The 18,689-nt window shown below is 47.9% G+C and overlaps 1 long non-coding RNA gene across 1 annotated transcript; it reads left to right on the top strand.

The window, feature by feature from the left end:
• Positions 1-5,293: 5,293 nt before the first annotated feature.
• Positions 5,294-14,347, top strand: LOC128099918 (uncharacterized). The gene is made up of 3 exons (XR_008214603.1): positions 5,294-6,344; positions 8,570-8,665; positions 9,377-14,347. It is a non-coding gene; the product is annotated as an uncharacterized LOC128099918 (long non-coding RNA).
• Positions 14,348-18,689: the final 4,342 nt, after the last annotated feature.

Raw genomic sequence — 18,689 nt, 5'->3', positions numbered from 1 at the left:
TATTGAACACTTTCTCTGCTTCCTTCAATAAGTCTGGCAAACCTAGCGAAACCTTCCAGCCGCTGCAATTTGGTTCTGATATCTGAGCTAGACTGATAGATAAATGATAGGATGACACCTGGTGCTTGCCCTGGGTCCTCTGGATCATACGGAGTGTACATCCTATAAGCCTCCTTCAGCCTCTCTAAAAATGCAGCGGGTGTTTTTTCCTTTCCCTGTATCACATTCCTTACCTGAGCCAAATTGGTAGGCCTTCTGGCGGCCACTCGGAGACCCGCTAAGAGCAACTGGCGATAGAGACGTAGATGCTCCCTACCTTCAGGTGTATTGAAGTCCCAGTCTGGGCGGGTCAAGGGAAAAGCTGCATCAATGATATTTGGGAGTTGGGTTGGCCTCCCGTCATCGCCCAGAACCTGCTTCCGGGCCTCCAGGAAAACTCTCTGCTTCTCCTCTACTGTTAAGAGGGTCTGCAGGAGCTGCTGACAGTCGTCCCAAGTCGGCCTGTGAGTCACTAGGATGGACTCAATTAGGCCGGTCAAGGCAACAGGATCCCTGGAGAAAGGGGGATTATGTTGTTTCCAATTATAGAGGTCTGAGGCTGAAAAGGGCCAGTACTGCAACTGACGATTCGGCCCCTCTCTCATCCCGGCGGCCGCGGAGGCGGCTGGCAATGGGGGACGGGGCTGCATCCTCTTCTTCAGCCCCGTGGGTCCTGCGAGTCGAGGTGACTCCCGGATCTTCCACGGGCACGGCCGGGGCGCCGCCACTGGGGCGGCGGCTGGGGCCGCTTCGGCCGGCTCTCCAGGTGGTCTGGCTTGATATGGTGGTGAGTCCTCCGTCAGGAGATCTATAAGGGGGGTATGGGGGTCTGGGGGAAGGACTGGAGGCTTAGGAGTCTCCTTGTGAGGGAGCACGGGGTAAAGGGAGGAGTCCGGGTTAGGGGGCGCAGAAGGCCCAGAGACTGGAGGGGGCTGTGGAAGGAAAGGCTTAACCCATGGAAATGGGTTCTCGACCAGTGATCTCCAGATGGCGATATATGGGACCTGGTCGGGATGCCCATAAGGGCTAGGGGCAAAAACCTTGCCCTCCACCTGTGAAATAAGAGAGAGGTTAAAAGATCCCTCTTGCGGCCAGCCGACATTCATCATTCATTGTTTCCTCGGGCCTTAACATCGGACCAGTGGTCCGTGGTTAGGCTCAGTGGGTTGGCGACAGCCTGTCCCATGGTGGTCTCTAAATAAAGAAGGGTTAAACACACAACGAGAAACAGACAGACAAGACAGACTACAGAATTTTGCGCTGCGCGGCTCCGGCGTAAAACCGAAAGCAAAAACTCAGATGGGGACGCGAGTGTTTGGATTCTCCGTCCCCTGCCAGTACCACATATCCTTCTGATGCGTGGGTGGCCCCGAAAAACCGTGCCCCAGAGGGGACTTCCCGTGCCCCAGAGGGGACTTCAGATACCCGTGGAACGTCTTCCAGGGTTTCGGTGGGCGAAGTCCGAGCTCGTCAGCTCCTTCAGCCCCCACCGACTCAGACCTGACTTAGGACGCCCGACGAAAACGAAAGACAAGTAAACAGACTGAGACAATACAGACAGACAGTGGCCGGCCAACTTACCTCCTGACAGTGGGTCGGTGGTCCCGAGGCGGGGGTCTCCGATCCCGGACGAGCCCCCAAATGAAAGACCCCCGAAGAGAGTCTTCCCTCTGGAGAGACCCTCGCCCAGAGATCACACCGAAACCACAAGTCAGATGCAAACAGCAAGAGGCTTTATTCAGGAACACGGGTACCCGGGGCGACACAGTCCCTCCAGAGGCTGAAGAGACTGGCGCGCCGACGGGCTGGAGTGGAGGGTTTTTATAGGGTATGTATGGATAGACAGACACATACATAAGAAATAAAAGGGTCTAGAGGCATGGATCAGCAGTTCAGAGCACTTGCTACTCACAGAAGAACAGATTACAGTTCCTAGCACCCGCATTTGTTGCTTAAAACAGCCTGCCCAGCACTCGGGAGGCAGAGCCAGGCGGATCTCTGTGAGTTCGAGGCCAGCCTGGTCTCCAAAGCGAGTTCCAGGAAAGGCGCAAAGCTACACAGAGAAACCCTGTCTCGAAAAACCAAAAAAGAAAAAAAAAAAACAACCCCAAAAAAACTGCCTGTAACTCCAGCTCCAAGGAGTTCCAGCACCCTCATCTAGTCTCTGAGGGTACCAGCACATCCATGGCATGCAACATGAATCTTAAATGGTCTTATTAATAAAAAAAAAATACGGGAGCCAGGTATTGGGGTGAATTCTGAAAGATCAGAGAAGCAGAACACTCACTCGTTTCCTCAAACTGGAAGCCTCAGTGTCCTCATCTGAGTGGATCTCAGCTGAACTGCCGCTAAAAGCCTAAAACCTTAAAAGCTAAAAGCCTAAAAGCTTAAAAAGCCTAAAAGTTTAAAAGCCCCTAGTTCCTGGTCCTCATGCCTTATATACTTTTCTACTTCCTGCTATCACTTCCTGTGATTAAAGGTCTTTCCCAAGCAAGACGTGAGATCTCAAGTGCTGGGATTAAAGGTGTGTGCCACCATGCCTGACTCTGTTCCCAGTGTGGCTTGAACTCACAGAGATCTGGACAGATTTCTGCCTCTGGAATGCTAAGATTAAAGGTGTGTGCTACCACTGCCTAGCCTCTATGTTTAATATAGTGGCTGTTCTGTTCTCTGACCCCCAGATAAGTTTATTGGGGTGCACAGTATATCAACCACAATGGCATGCACACACAGACACAGGAAACAGGCATAAATAAATGAATAAAATTCTCGACAACCTAGTGGATCTCCTGTGCATGAGAGTTCACGCTATCTGTTCACGGGTTCTTCCAGACCTGCTTTCCTTTATATTCAGTATTTGCCAGGATGTCTAAAGGGATTTATGAATTACACTCCCTTCAAAATGTCTTCTCTATGATGATGTATTCAGGACTTTTGATCTTTCTGAGGTAGGCCAAACACTCCTTTTGTGTTTTTCTCTAGAATAAACTTCTCTGACAGGGTTATCTCTTTCTCTTTAAAAAAATTATTATTTCATGTGTATGAGTGTTTTGCCTGCATTTTTGTCTGTACACGCAGTGCGTGCCTGGTGCCCATGGAGGCCAGAAGAACATGCTGGATTCCCTGGAAGTGGAGTTAATGATGGTTGTAAGCCGCCCCATGGGTGCTGGGAACTGAACACAGGTCCTCTGCAAGAATGTGTCCTTAACTGCTGGGCCAACTCTCTAGCTCCTCAGGGGGGTCTCTAAATCTTTTTTTTTTTTAAATTTACTTGTAGTTTATTTGCATTGGTGTTTTGCCTGCACGTACGTCTGTGTGAGGGTGTCAGATCTTGGAGTTACAGACAGTTGGTAGCTGCCATATAGGTGCTGGGATTTGAATCCGAGTCCTTTAGGAGAGCAGTCAGTGCCTTTAACTGCTGAGCAATCTTTCCAGCCCCGGGGTCTCTAAATCGTAGCATCTTTTGGCATCTAGATAGGCCAAGAACTTCCCAAATGACCCAGGTCCTCAGTTCTTCCCAATGCTGCTTTTCTCACACCTGCATTTAGCTATAAACAGCAAAAAGCCTGTGCTGTGCTGTCCGAGCTTGATTGGGAATCTCCTCAGCTGAATATCCGGTCTTCATAAATGAGGTTCCTGTACGACACAGAACGTGATTCTCCTCAGCTCCTGTATGCCTCCACTCCAGTTTCCAGCAAATGCCCTTTCCCTCCGAGTCCTCATCAGTAGTGGCTTCTGGGTCCATACTCCCGCCCACAACTGTCATGACGAGTATGTGTTCTCTGAAGGGGTACAGCCTTTCTCTACAACATTCCTCATTTCCTCTGGGTCCTTACTGGCTGGCTCATTAACATCTGTCTTTCTCCTAATACTCTGTTCAAGGGAATCTGGATTCCTTTCATTGACCAAGTCCACATTTTGGGGCATCTTCCACAGCAGGTATCAAAATCATTGTGAATTTGTACAAGACCGACCCAAGACTAGCCCTGTTGGCATTTGCTCATTCAGCAGGGAGGGGCCTTGGAGTCCCTGCCTGTCTTAGTTCCTTTTCTATTGCTATGATAGAGCACCAGGACCAAGGCAACTTATAAAAGAAAGCATTTAATTCAGGGCTTACGGCCTCAGAGCGTTAGAGTCCACGGCCACCATGGCAGAGAGCATGGCAGCAGGCAGGGATGTCGACAGACACAGCTGAGAGCTTACATCTTGACCCAAAAGTTGGTGCCAGGGAGAGAGATTGGAAATGGTGGGAGTCTTTTGAAACCTCAAAGCCACCCTCAACGATACACCTCTTCCAACAAGGTCACACCTCCTAATCCTTCCCAAACAGTTCCACCAACTGGGGACCAAGCATACAATCATTCAAATGTATGAGACCATTCTCTTTCAAACCACCATGCTCCCCCCTCATGAGGATTTACAGGTGGTTAATGGCTGCTCGGGGAAGGGAGAGATGGTTTTCTCAGTGGTATAATCACCACTAAGTTACCTACACTCCTATAAATCTTCATCCACACTGCCACATGGAACACTGATTAAACTCACTGGCTTGTAAAAAATGTAATATTTTAATATGATTTATAAATTGTGTGTGTGTGTACTTGTGTGCGTGTACACATATACCATAGTGCAGTTGTGGAGGTCAGAACTAATTTGCAGGAGTTAGTTCTCTCCTTTTGACCATAAGGATTCCAGGGATCAAACTCAGGGCTGTCCTGGAGCTCACTATGTAGACTAGCCTGGCCTCAAACTCATGGATATTCACCTGCTTCACGACTGCTTGCAAACTTGAAATAATTTCAAATTAGAAGTTGAAGACAGGAAATTTTGGAAAGCTAACCTTGGATATCCATGGATACCTTGATAGTATAGTGAGACCAGAAGCCAGCTGATGACAAGGTGAGAAACGAACCGGAGCTGAAATAACGGAGGAGACCCTTGTCCTCAGAAGTGTGGCTGCAACGTGAAGCAATGAAGAAGTATCAGTGGGCAGCTGAAGAGAGGCAAGGTCATCAGGTGGTGGCGCATGCCTTTGATCCCGGCACTTGAGAGGCAGAAGCCGGCAGTTTGAGGCCAGCCTGGTCAGCAGAGTGCATTCCAGGACAGCTAGGGCTACACAGAGAAACCCTGTCTCAAGAAACAAAAAAATAAAAAAAAATAAATGAGAGGCAAGGTCAGGTTATTTTCTTCCCTCCCTCCCTCCCTCCCTTCTTTTTCTCTCATGATAGGTGTCGGAATCAGGACATTCGCATGCTAGCCAAGTAAGTACTCTCCACTGTCTAGGACTCTTTTCTTCCTCTCCCTCCTCTTCCTCCTCCTTCTCCTCTTCTTCCTCCGGCTTCTCTTCTTCCTCCTTCCTTTCATTCTCTCTCTTCTTTGTTTTGATTTTTGAGACAGGGTCTCATTCTGTTGTCATGGCTGCCCTGGAACTTGTAAGTAATCCTCCTGCCTCAGCCTTCAAATGCTGGGGTTATGTTTATATACCACTGAGATTTCTCTTTGTCCCTCTGTCTCTCTGTCTCTCTCTCTGTCCGCCCCGCCCCCACTGATTTTCTTGAGACAGGAGACAGGTCACATGTCTCAAAGGATGGCCTCAAATTATTATGGCTGAGCATGACCTTGAACTCCTGACCTCCCTACTTCCACCTCCCACATGCTGGGAGGTGCACACCACTATACCCAGCATTTCTTCTAAATTTTTGTTGTTGTTGTTGTTGTTATTCTTGTTGTTGTTCTTTAAATATAGCCCCGACCAGTCTAGTATTCACTATGCAGCCCAAGCTGGCTTTGAACCCCCGAGCAGTTCTCCTGACTCAGCCTCTGAGGGCTGGGACTGCAGGTGCAAGGCGCCATCCTCGGCTAAGGTGTGAGTGAGCATCACAGCTTGGATATCATCTCTGTTCTAAAATCTCCCAAAATGAACTCTTCCCTCCCTTCCCCCACCCACTCAACCTTTTGGAATTTATTCTGAAAGCAATGTAGAAAAGTCTTGATAGGTTTAAGAGAGAAACAACAGGACCAGAGCTTCGCACTTGGACACCAGTTCCCTGGCAACCGCGGCAGATTCGGGAGAACAGTGTTGTCAGACAAAGGGGAATTCTCAGAATCATTCAAGAGAGAGGGGTGGCAGCTCAAGTCAAGGGGGCGGCAGTGGAATTAGAAATGACAAGATTTACGAGGGCACACCTTTACTGTTCAGATGAAGCATGGCAGATTAAAGCTTACTTCTGAGACGGACGTGTTCGGGGTGGTATGCCTAAAAGCCACGCTTGTTTCTATTCCTCAAATCCCACCAAGTTTTACAGGTAAGTGACAAGCTCAGGGAGACACAGAGGGCAGAAGGCCCCCCTGAAGCTGTTGAAGAAACTGCAGTTTGCTGTAGCCACGCTGGGAGATGTCCTTCCTCACCAGTGTGGTGAAGCGTTTGGTCATGACTGAGGGGTTAATTTCAGCAGTATTCTTTCCACAGGTGATATATGTGATACGATTCTCATTACCTGTCTTCTTTATTCTGTTAGTATGCTACACATTAGTTTTGAAATTTTTTTAGTTTGAGTTTTGCTTTGTTTTGTTTGGGCTTGGGTGGGGCTGGGCATGCATGCCACCCTATGTGTGGAGGTCAGAGGACAACTTGCAGGAATTGGTTCTCTCCTTCCACCGTGACTCAGGTTTGACAGCAGGAGTTTTATCCACTAAGCCATCCCACCAATGAATGTTTTGGTAGTTTTTGTTTGTTTGTTTGTTTAAGACAAGACATATAACCCATTCTGACATGAGACTCACTAGACAAGCCAGGCTGTCCTTGAAGCCATGGTCTTCTGTCATACCAGAATAGTTGTTTTTTTTTTTTTTTTTTTTTTTTGGTTTTTCGAGACAGGGTTTCTCTGTGTAGCTTTGCGCCTTTCCTGGAACTCTCTTTGTAGCCCAGGCTGGCCTCGAACTCATAGAGATCCACCTGCCTCTGCCTCCCGAGTGCTGGGATTAAAGGTGTGCGCCACCACCGCCCGGCTCAGAATAGTTTTTGCGTGTTAAACTGACCTTACATTCTTGGGGAAAAGTTCATTAGATACTGGCATATTCTTGTCAACATATTACTTAAGGATTTTTGTGTCTATGAACATTAGGAATATTTATCATTAATTCTAAGAAAGATTTTATTTTTAAGTGTGTGTGTGTGTGTGTGTGTGTATGTGTGTGTGTGTGTGCAGATACCCTCAGAGGTCAGAGAAGTCGTCAGATCTCCTGGAACTGGGGTTAAAGGTGGTTGTGAAGCACCTGATTTAAGTGCTAGGAACCAAACTCAGGTCTTCCAGGAGAGCAGTAGCGCTTTTAACTGCAGAGACATCTCTTCAGCCCTGAGAATCTTGATATTTCAGGTTTGTTTTGTTTGTTTTTCTAAGTTCTTTGGCTTTGGTCTCAGGGTAATACTGGCCTCATAAAATGAGTCATGAAGTGTTCTCATCTATTTTTTGAAGAGTTTGTTTACACTTGGTGTTCTGTGTGTGTATATGTGTGTGTGTGTGGGTGGGGTGGGTATGTCCACACATGAGTGCATATGTGTGCTCCAGTGCATGTGTGGAGCTAGAGACAGCCTTGGGTGTCAATCCTTCTCTTCCACTTTGTTGTTTAGTTGCATACCAGGCTAGTTGCCCCACAAACTCTCAGGGGACTCTCCTGTCTCCTTCTGTCTTGCCACAGGCGTGCTGGGATTACAAGTGTGTGCAGTGTGGGTTTTGCGATCGGTTCTGTTTTCCATGCCTGCACATCTCTCCAGCCCCCTAGTATTTATTTCTTAAATTTTTGATAGAATCCGGCAATAAAGTCATCTGACTAGGAATTTTCTTTAAAGAGAGAACTGTAACTAAGATTTCAATTTCTTTAATAGATAATATGGACTTTCCATTTATGCATCTTTTCAGTCTTAACATTCATATGTTTTAAGGAACTGTCCTTAAATACATATATTTTGAGACAAGTAAATACAAAATGGTTCATGATATTTTCAATGTTTGTTGTATCTGTAGGGATCCTGTCTTTCATAACTGATATGAAAGTCAGTTTATTCTTCGACATTATTGCTTTTGCACTCAGAGGGGAACCCTAAACATTGCAGATTTTCTGATTCCCTTGTGTGAGAATATTAGATTGCAATACTGTTGGATGTGCTACACAGAAGCACATGGAAGTAAATGAAAAACGTAAATAAATATTAACTTGGGCAGGCAGAGAATTGTGTAAACAATAAAACTAAAGTATGAGTGCTGGGGGGTGTGGTGGTTTGAATGGGAATGACCCATAGGCTCATATATTTGAATGCTTGCCCTTCCCCCCTGCACCACCATTGGTGGAACTGTTTGGGAAGGATTAGTGGGTGTGGTTTTGTTGGAAGAGGTGTGTCACTGGGGGTGAGCTTTGAGGTTTCAAAAGCCCACACCATTTCCAGTGAGCTCGCTCTCTCTCTCTCTCTCTCTCTCTCTCTCTCTCTCTCTCTCTCTCTCTGTCTGTCTCTGTCTCTCCCTCCTGCTTGTAGGTCAGATGTAAGCTCTCAGCTACTGCTCCAGTGCTCTGCCTGCCTGCCTGCTGCCATGCTCCCCACATGATGGTCAAGGACTCACCCTCTGAAACAGTAAGCCCCAATAAACACTTTCTGCTATTAGTTCCCTTGGTCACGGTGTCTCTTCACAGCAACAGAAAAGTATCCAGGAGAGAGGTTATCTCAGTGAAAGATATGCCTGGGTTAGGTGAGGACCTGGGTTTGAGTCTATAGCAACAAACAAAGAAATAAATGCTAAAACATAATAAATCTGTAGATCTAACACGCACTCACCAATTATCACAGCCTCTGTGTGCCTTCACAGAGGAACCTGATTGGTCAGGGCAAGAGTGAAGAAAGCACCTGGCCACAAGCTTTTTAGTATAATTTAGTGTTCATTTCGTACATCATACAGCTTTGATTAAAACAAAACTCGAACAGGAAACAAAACAAAACAGCCTGTGACCTTGAACATTCTGGCTCACGGGCAATGGCAGAAATGGCCTCCTTCAGATAATCTGAACCCTGAACTTGTGCAGCTTTTACCTCCTGGCTGAGCTGGCTGGCTAGAAAGCGTGGGTATGGCAGATCCCTCCTCCCGATGAGGACCCTGGGCATCTGAAGGCAGATCTCTGAGGAATCAGGTCTCCTAAGCCTGCAGCTGGCTCCGCCTCTTAAGACAAGGTTTCTACACAGGACCAGTTCAGTGATATGCAGCAGCCGTGGATGGGGCGGGCTGGAGCTATGGTGAGAACTGAGGAGGAGTTTGACTTACACCCTGTGATGGCTGTTCTTGGTTGTCAGTTTGACTACATATGGAATGAACTACCATCCAGAAATGGAGGGCACACCTGTGATCTGGATCTTGCGGCTGGAAGACACATCTTTAATCTGGGCCACACCTTCTGCTGGAAGCCTATATAAGGACAATGGAAGGAAGACAGAGAGCCACTGGGCCTGGCTTGGGCTTCTGAAATCTTAAAGTCCACCCCCAGTGACACACTTCCTCCAACAAGGCCACACTTCCCAATAGTGCTACTCCCTATGAGCCTGTTCGGATCATTTTCATTCAAGCCACCACAGACGGTGACCCCACCCCAGACGTGGGTTAGGTATCACCCCATGGAGTGGGTGCTTGGGTAGGATAGAAGGAGGAAAAGGAGAAAGCTGGAGGAAGCCAGCCTTCCCTTTCTGTTGTCTCTAGGCCCTCCGTGAGTGGCTCTCCTCTGCTACACACCCCCGCCCTGAAGGACTGAGCCCTCTGAGACTGTGAGCCGAAACAAACTTCTCCTGGTTTTTTATGTTAGATATTCTGTCTTAGTGACCAAAAGTCCCTGATACAGGGAAAGAGGAGGGAGATGGAAGACGAGGAGTGGAGGAGGGTCAACCCACAGCACACGCAGGTGCCGTCACAGCACAGGTGAGTCCTACTAGCTGCGTCAATGTGTTAGGAATCATGGTGGGGAAAGGCTCTCTGCCCTTCCAGCCCAGCTCCTCCTCTGGAGTCCTCCCTCTCTTCCACACTCCCCGCCCCCCATGTAGCTGCTCCACTGCTAAGCACCAACCCCAGAATCCTTCTCTTTCTTGTTCACTGGTCTCCACCTTGAACAGGAAAAATAAGTCACTTCTCACTTTGCTTCCCTATTCCCAAGAGACCTGGGGTGATGACCTGGGGTGCTAACAAGAAAAGATATCTTTTTTTTTTTTCAAGACAGGGTTTCTCTGTGTAGCCCTGGCTGTCCTAGAACTCACTCTGTAGCCCAGGCTAGCCTTGAACTCACAGAGATCCGCCTGGCTCTGCCTCCCGAGTGCTGGGATTAAAGGCGTGTGCCATCACCACTACCCAGCTTACAAGAAAAGATTTTGCCTAGAGTGGTAGAGCAGAGACAGGTAGGTGGATCTCTGTGAATTACAGACAGTCAGGTGACACAGTGAGACCTGTTTCAATGTGTGCGTGCGTGCGTGCGTGCATGTGTGTGTGTGTGTGTGTGTGTGTGTGTGTGTGTGTATGTGTGTAGCCACACATGGTAGTACAGGCCTGTAATCCCAGCACTCAAGGAGGTGACGGCAGGAAGACAGTTTGAGGCAGCTACTTGGGAAGCTGAGGCAGGAAGACTGAGCCCATGAGTTCGAGGTCAGCTTGGACGAGATAGTGAGACTCTATCTTGCAACACAAAACAGAGGACTAGGGATGTAGCTCAGTTGATAGAGTGCTCACCTAGATCCCCAGTGTCACACTAACTGATGGGCGCAGTGACACAGTCCAGCTGCGTCACTTTTGAAGTAGAAGCAGGAGGATCAAGTCGTCTTTGGTTATACAGCGATTTGGGGGCCTACCTGAAACACTGTCCCAAAACAAACAGCAACTGATAAAACACAAGAGAAAACCCAAAATTTGAACTACCTCAGCCACTAGAGTGACAGGACCACAGGACCCATCACACTCAGTGACAGGACCCATCACACTAGAGTGACAGGACCCATCACACTAGAGTGACAGGACCACAGGACACATCACACTCAGTGACAGGACCACAGGACCCATCACACTAGAGTGACAGGACCCATCACACTAGAGTGACAGGACCCATCACACTAGAGTGACAGGACCACAGGACACATCACACTCAGTGACAGGACCCATCACACTAGAGTGACAGGACCCATCACACTCAGTGACAGGACCCATCACACTAGAGTGACAGGACCCATCACACTAGAGTGACAGGACCACAGGACACATCACACTCAGTGACAGGAATGCACATCACACTTGGCAATATTTATCGGCTTATTTGGCTTTGGTTTCATTTTTTGAGACAGGGTCTTACCAGACTGGCCTGGAACTTAGTAGGCAGACCAAACTGACTTCAGTCTCTGAGCGTCTTCCCGCCTCAGCCTCCCAAGTGCTGGAACTACAGGTGTGGGCCACGAAACTTGTTTTTCTCTTTACTGTTGTGTTTATTTTAAATTATGTGTATGTGTGTGGGTTTGTGCACATGAGTGCAGGTGCCTGTGGGGGCCAGAAGAGGGCACTGGATCTCCTGAAGCTGGAGTTACAGGAGATGGTAAGCTGCCCAGTGTGAGTGCTGGGGACTGAACTTGAGTCTCTTGTGAGAGCAGTACATGTACTTAACTGCTGAGCCATCTCTCCAGCCCCTATTTTAAAGTTTTTACTTATTGTATGTGTGCGTGTGTATGTGTGCGTGCACGCGCACTCGCGCACAGGCATGCATGCTCTTGTCCTTGCTCTCAACTCTGTGCATGTGTGACTGTCGGAGGGGACAACTTCTGGGAGTTGGTTCTCTCCTTCCATCGTGGGTCCTGGGGATTGAACTTGGGTTGTCAAACTATCACAGCAAATGCTTTCACTCGCTGAGCCATCTTGCTGGGCCAGCCTTTATGATCTTATTATTTATTTATTTATTTATTTTTTTGGTTTTTCGAGACAGGGTCTCTCTGTGTAGCTTTGCGCCTTTCCTGGGACTCACTTGGTAGCCCAGGCTGGCCTCGAACTCACAGAGATCCTCCTGCCTCTGCCTCCCGAGTGCTGGGATTAAAGGCGTGCGCCACCACCGCCTGGCACGCCTTTGTGATCTTAATCCAATGGACATATACACTGTGAAATGATCAACTCAGGACAATGACCATCCTCATCACCTCAGACAGTTAGGATATCGGTGGTGAGAACATTCAAATTCTTAGCCATCACAGTGGCACGTGCCTTTAAGCCCAGCACTCAGGAGGCGGAAGCGGCAACTTGTAGCTCTCTGTGAGTTTGATGGCAGTCAAAATGAGTTCTAGACCAGCCAGGGCCACCTAGTGAGACCTTGTCTCAAAAAAAAAAAGTTCAGATTTTCTTCTTTCTAAACCAGGTGTGGTGATGCACACCTTTAATCCCAGCACTCAGGAACTGAGGCAGAGGCAGGTGGATCTCGGATCTCTGAGTTCGAGGCCAGCCTGGTCTACATAGTGAGTTCCAGGACAGCCAGGGTCACACGGAAAAACCCTGTCTTGAAAAGGCAAAAGCAAGCTGGGTGGTGGTGGCGCACGCCTTTAATCTCAGCACTCGGGAGGCAGAGGCAGGTGGATCTCTGTGAGTTCGAGGTTAGCCTGGTCTACAGAGCGAGTACAGGACAGGCTCCAAAGCTACAGAGAAACCCTGTCTCGAATCCCCCCCCCCAAAAAAAAGGCAAAAACAAAAGAATTTTTCCTTCTATATAAAGTTTTAATACTCACTACTTCTGGGATAGGGTTATACTGAATCAGAAACAACAAATATTATTTTTGTTTTAAAAATCTTGAGAGTAAATCTTTTGAGGCCAGACCAAACTGAAGCGAGGGAAATGGCGTCTCTTGCTGCTGACTTGAATTTCTCTTCCCACTAATTTTCAGTAAGAAATTGCATGTCTCTGCACTTCCTGATTTCAAACTGTGTGGCAGCCTGTGTGGCTGCTGACAGCTGTCAAGTTCCTGTGTGACACAGAGGTGCCTGTGATACATGATGGGCACCCTGAGCTTGCCCTGTGGTATGCGAGGCACCGAGCTATGCCACCTCAGGTCCATAAAACATGCAGCAGAGTCCCGGGCGGGTGCCCTGCTCAGTGTCCCTCAAAGCAAGAATATCTGTTTCTCTTCTGCGGTCCTTGTCACCCTCATCGACGGAATAATGGTGGTAATTAACTGAGAGTTTGCCATGCACTGGGAAGTGTGCCAAACACGTTACATTTATTATCTCATGTCTCTCTTACGACAATTCCATGAGGTTATATGCCATTATCTCCACGTGACAAACAAGAAACTTCAGCCTCTGGACAACGTGGTGAATATACTCGAAACCACAACTATATGCCTTACATTGGTGATTTGCATGGTATGTGGATGTTATCTCAATAAAGCTTTATGTGGTACAATGTGTGTGTGTGTGTGTGTGTGTGTGTGTGTGTGTGTGTGTGTGTGTGTGTGTGTACTTGGAGGTAAAAGCAAGCAGATCTATGTGAGTTCAAGGCCAGCCTAATCTACATAGTGAGGTCCAGGTCAGCCAGGGCTACATAGTGAGACCCTATCTCAAAAACAAGGACTGCGGATGTAACTCAGTGGTGGCATGTTTGCCCAGGGGGAATGAAGTGGGGAATGGGTGCTGTGTGGTCCACTGTCACATCCGCAGCAGGGCTCAGTCACCTGGCAGCCCTGGTAGCCTCTGAGGTGGGCAAGCTGTCACTTCAAGCACTGTCACCAGCCTTTGGGCTCCTCAGAGAGCGACCCCATCAGCCTGGGGATAGAGAAGGGTTGGAGTGAGGAGGACAGAAATGGGCATCCTGTCCTGGGAAGCACCTGCCATAAAACATTCCACAGCAGCCTGTCCGCCCCAGAAGCTGCTGCAAATTAAACTAGCTGTGTGTGCTGCAGAGATGAAGGAGCTCAAGAGAGCTGCTGGGGCGCATGTGCAAGTGCCCGGGGAGCCCTGCGCCCAGGCCAGGCAGTGGAGAGGGCCAGCTGCAGCATCGGTGGGGAGCCCTGTGCCCAGGCAGTGGAGGGGGCCAGCAGCATCGGTGGGGAGCCCTGCGCCCAAGCCAGGCAGTGGAGAGGCCCGGCTGCGGCATCGGTGGGGGGCCCTGCGCCCAGGCCAGGCAGTGGAGAGGGCTGGCTGCAGCATCGGTGGGGGGCCCTGCGCCCAGGCAGTGGAGAGGGCCGGCTGCAGCATCGGTATACACTCCCCTGGTGCTGCCTCTGGCCCTGCGGAATCCTGCTGACTCACCTCCTGCCCTTTGCAGGGTACCCAGGCCAGTTGCCTGGTGATTGTTCCCACCAGGCAACTGTGCCTCAGTTATCCCCAAGGAGTAGGGATGAGTTTAAAATGCTTTACCTCACAAGAAATCTTTTTTTTTTTTTTTTTTTTTTTTTTTTCCCTGAGACAAAGTCTCACTATGTAGACCAACCAGGCTGGCCTTGAACTTACAGAGATCCATCTGCCTCTGCCTCCCCAGCGCTGGGATTAAATGCGCGTGCTCCCATGCCTGGCTTCAAGGGCGGTATAATTTTAGAAGGTGGCAAAAGTGCTTCAGTTTTTTTTTGTATTTAAAATCCATGCTCTTCACCTAGTCTTTACTATTTTAGTTTCTGAATTTACAGCAATCTGTTTAGATCGGGACTAGCCAAGCATACTTTAACCTTTTGGGGTTTTTTGTTTGTTTGTTTTTGTTTTTTCGAGACGGGATTTCTCTGTGTAGTTTTGGTGCCTGTCCTGGATCTTACTCTGTAGACCAGGCTGGTTTCAAACTCACAGAGATCCTCCTGCCTCTGCCTCCTGTGAGCTTCGGGATTAAAGGCGTGCGCCGCCACCACCCGGCACATACTTTAACACTTTTGGTACATACAGGTTTTAAAAGATTTTCATCTTTATTCCATTTTGGACAGTTTTTCTTTTAAATAAGTTTTTAAACATTTTTGAGATTATAATCACATTGTTCCCCTCTCCCCTTTCCTCCCTCTAAACCCTCCCACAATCGGATGTAGGCACCCTTGATCTCTTTAAAATTCATGGCCTCTTGAATTACAGGAGCGTGTGTGTGTGTGTGTGTGTGTGTGTGTGTGTGTGTGTGTGTGTGTTCCTAATACATAAATACAGCCTGCTCAGTCTGTATAATGTTATTGTACGCATGTTTTCAGGGCTGACCTTTTGGTATTGGATACCCAGTGGGTGCGCTCTTCCCCAGGAGAGACTATGTCCCCCACCCTCCGCATTCCTCAGCTGCCTCTTTGTCTAGAGTTGAGACCTCATGAACTTTCCCTCGTCCATGTTACCATATCTGTTGGTGGTGTCCTTGATCGGGTCTTGTTTAGGCAGCCATGTTGGCGAGACTTCACAGGTGTAACTTTTGTTTTTAATATTTAAAAAAATCTACTAGGCCAATATTTCACATTGATGAGCAACAACCACGGACTTGAACAGATGATTGGTCAAAAATCTTCACTGGTAATATCCATTTCAAACATATAAAAGGAACACTTTAAAAAATGTTTAGGGTTGGAGAGAAGGCTCAGCAATTAAGCACAAGTTTGATTCCTACTGCACACACACACACACACACACACACACACACACACACACACACATCAGGGGTGGCTCCCAAGGGACTCTCACTCCAGCTCCCGGGATCCCTCTGCAGCCACCACACACAAGTGCATAAACTGACATTCACACACACATAATTGGAAAAAAAAGATTTAAAAAGTTTTGTTCCTGCTCTGTTTACCACCTTGGCTGTACAGCGGTGCTTGCTGATCAGGCGGCTACTGGCCACATGTGGCAGCCGAGCGCTTGAGCTGTGGCTGGTCCACACTGATGTGCTGTCTAGAAAACACACACTGGATGTCCGACTTAATATCTACAATTGTTGCCTTTCGTGTCAATTTGCCACAGATTAGAAGCACGTGTGTGGGGAGCCTCACCCGAAGCGCTGTCCTGACTGCCTTGATTGGTGTGGGGAGCTGCAGCCCACATTGGGGGGTCTCCTTCCGGCAGCAGATGCGATGAAAAGCTCGGGTCCTAGCCCTGCTTACTTGCCCTTCTCTCTTGCCCTGCCGCCGCCAGATTCTGGACTCTGGAGTCCAGTGGCCCTCCAGCAACCTTCTGCGTTTCCGGTGCCCGCTTGGGACCACGGCGGCGGCACTCCGCCTTGTAACTGCAGGTTGTCGCCCCCTACGGTTGAGACATTCGGCTTCCAGCACCGAGTACCCAGTTCTCAGCTCTGAGGTTGGAGCTTACTGTTGCTACGGTTTTAAGCTAACTTATTAAATTCTGACATATATATGTGTATAGATATATACACATATATACATATACGTATATGTATATACATACATATATATCAGAACATACATATATCAGAATAGACATATCATATTTATATGTGTGTCTATACACGTACACACACACACACACACACACACACACACACACACACACACACACATTTCCTTGCTTCTGTTCCTCTAGATAACCCCTGACTAAAACAGTTAGAAAACAAGAATGTAAACTATCCCATGAATGACTTTTATACAGATGACATGTTGAAATCATAATAGTGGCGATATATTGGGTTAAATAAAATACATTATAAAATTTTTAAAAGTTATGCTCGTAGAAGCAAGCTCATGTTTCTCATTAAAATTTTGAAAATGTTTTATTTGGAAAATTTCACACAGCTTTGGTATTTAATGTGTTCTCAATGCTCATTTTTATAATTCTTTAATAGAAAGAAAGCATAGTAACTTTTTCCATCAAGCTCAACATTGATGTCTCCATGTCCCCTCCAGTTTACTTGAATGGGCCCTAAAATCATATGTATTTCTTACGAGTGTGAGGACATGCAATAGTTTCCAAGAAGATATTTCTGAGTATTGTTAGTGTTTAGAAGAAGCATCTTTGCATCTGTCCATATCGGGTGCCTCACTGGATTGTGGGATGCAGAGGTGTTCATACCATTGTATGTATATTAATCATGTTGCAATTGCATACTAATGAAACCTCAACTAGCTGCTCCACTGGCTGCAGAGTCCTTGGGCACCTTAGGGAGGCCACGACTGGCCACACCATAAGGACAGGGTGTCTGTCTAAGGGGTGATAGGGAAAGACAGGGCCCTGGATCCTTTTGAGCTTTTAGGTTTAAGTAGAGCCCTGGTCTGACTCCTTATTGAATGTCTCCACAGTACAAGGGTTTTTCCTGCCCGGTAACTCCTGAAGCCCTTGCTTAGCTGCCTGGCATCTGTGTGCAGGTTCCTGTTAGCCTGTATGCCAGGGGCAAGGCACACCAGAAAGCAGGGATCAGGCTACCCTGGTGCTTATAAACACCCATATTTTTTATGTATGGCTTTGGCATCCCATTTAGTCCTCATTACCGGTCAGTCTAATGCCAAACCTGAATGTTTCCAGGCTCACCCCTCAGGGCTGAATCATACACACTCCATAAATGGCTTTTGTAAGGCAGGATGCCACCTGTGTGCCACTTACTCAGGTAATTCAAGAGTTGTTGGCCCTTTCTCAGCCCTCCCAGGGTCAGAAATGTGAACTGGTGGTGGCCAGGAGACTGGCCATTTGGATCTCACAAGGGAGATCTGAGGGTGGAGAAAGACATCTTGAGGTTCCAGACTGCTAACACAATTCAGTTGCAGAGCTGTGGGGAGTGGAGGAAGGTCTGAGTGAGTGAAGTCTTGAGACACGCGGCCCAGAATCAACAGAAATGGGCCAAGCTTTTCTTTGGAGTCTGAGTCCTAGTGCTTACGAATGACTGATCTGTGTGTCAAAGACTACCAACTGTAGCTTCCTGTCCGGGATATTCAGAGCCTGAGACTGCTTGCTGAGAGACCTTACACTGAGGTTCAGGGTTGTGATACCCGGACCTTCACTGCATGTGGGTCTGTGGGTCTGTCCTGTCTTCACTGTCTCCCCAAGAAGCACATGTCATCCCACACTCAGAAAGGAGAGACAGGAGGATCCGAAGTTCAGGGTCAGTCTGTGTTTATGGAACACTGTGCAAGAATCAATAACAACAACAAAACTATTCAGGTCATGGCCTTTATGGCACACACCTTGAGTCCCAGCCCTTGGGGAGGCAGACAAGCAGCTCTCTATGAGTTTGAGGAGAGCCTGGTTTACATAGTGAATTCCAGGCTAGCCAAGACTGCTTAGTGAGACCTTGTTTAAACAAACAAACAAACAAACAAACAAACAAAACAACTATTTCTTTTTCCCTTCCTTCCTTCCTTTCTTTTTTCTTTTTTTGAAACAGGGCCTATGCATAGCCCTTATTGGCCCGGAATTCACTCTGTAGGCCAGTTGCCCTTGAACTCACGGAGATCCACCTGCCTCTGCTTCCCTGAGTGCTGGGATTAAAGGTGTGCTCCACCGCACACAGCAACTATTTTGTTATTTTTAATGTGTGTTTAAACTATTTTACAGGAGGCTAGAGAGATGGCTCAGCAGTTAAGAGTGCATACTGCTCCCTCAGAGGACCCAAGTTTAGTTCACAGCACCCATGTTAAATGGCTCACAGTCTACTGTGACTCCACTTCCTTAGTATTGATGCCCTCTTCTGGCCTCTTTGGGTACTGCACT

Source organism: Peromyscus californicus, unplaced genomic scaffold (assembly GCF_007827085.1).
Source record: "Peromyscus californicus insignis strain IS unplaced genomic scaffold, ASM782708v3 Scaffold_6__1_contigs__length_162567912, whole genome shotgun sequence".
In the NCBI taxonomy this organism is placed as follows: Eukaryota; Metazoa; Chordata; class Mammalia; order Rodentia; family Cricetidae; genus Peromyscus; species Peromyscus californicus.
This window is presented reverse-complemented; position numbering and strand designations above follow the sequence as displayed.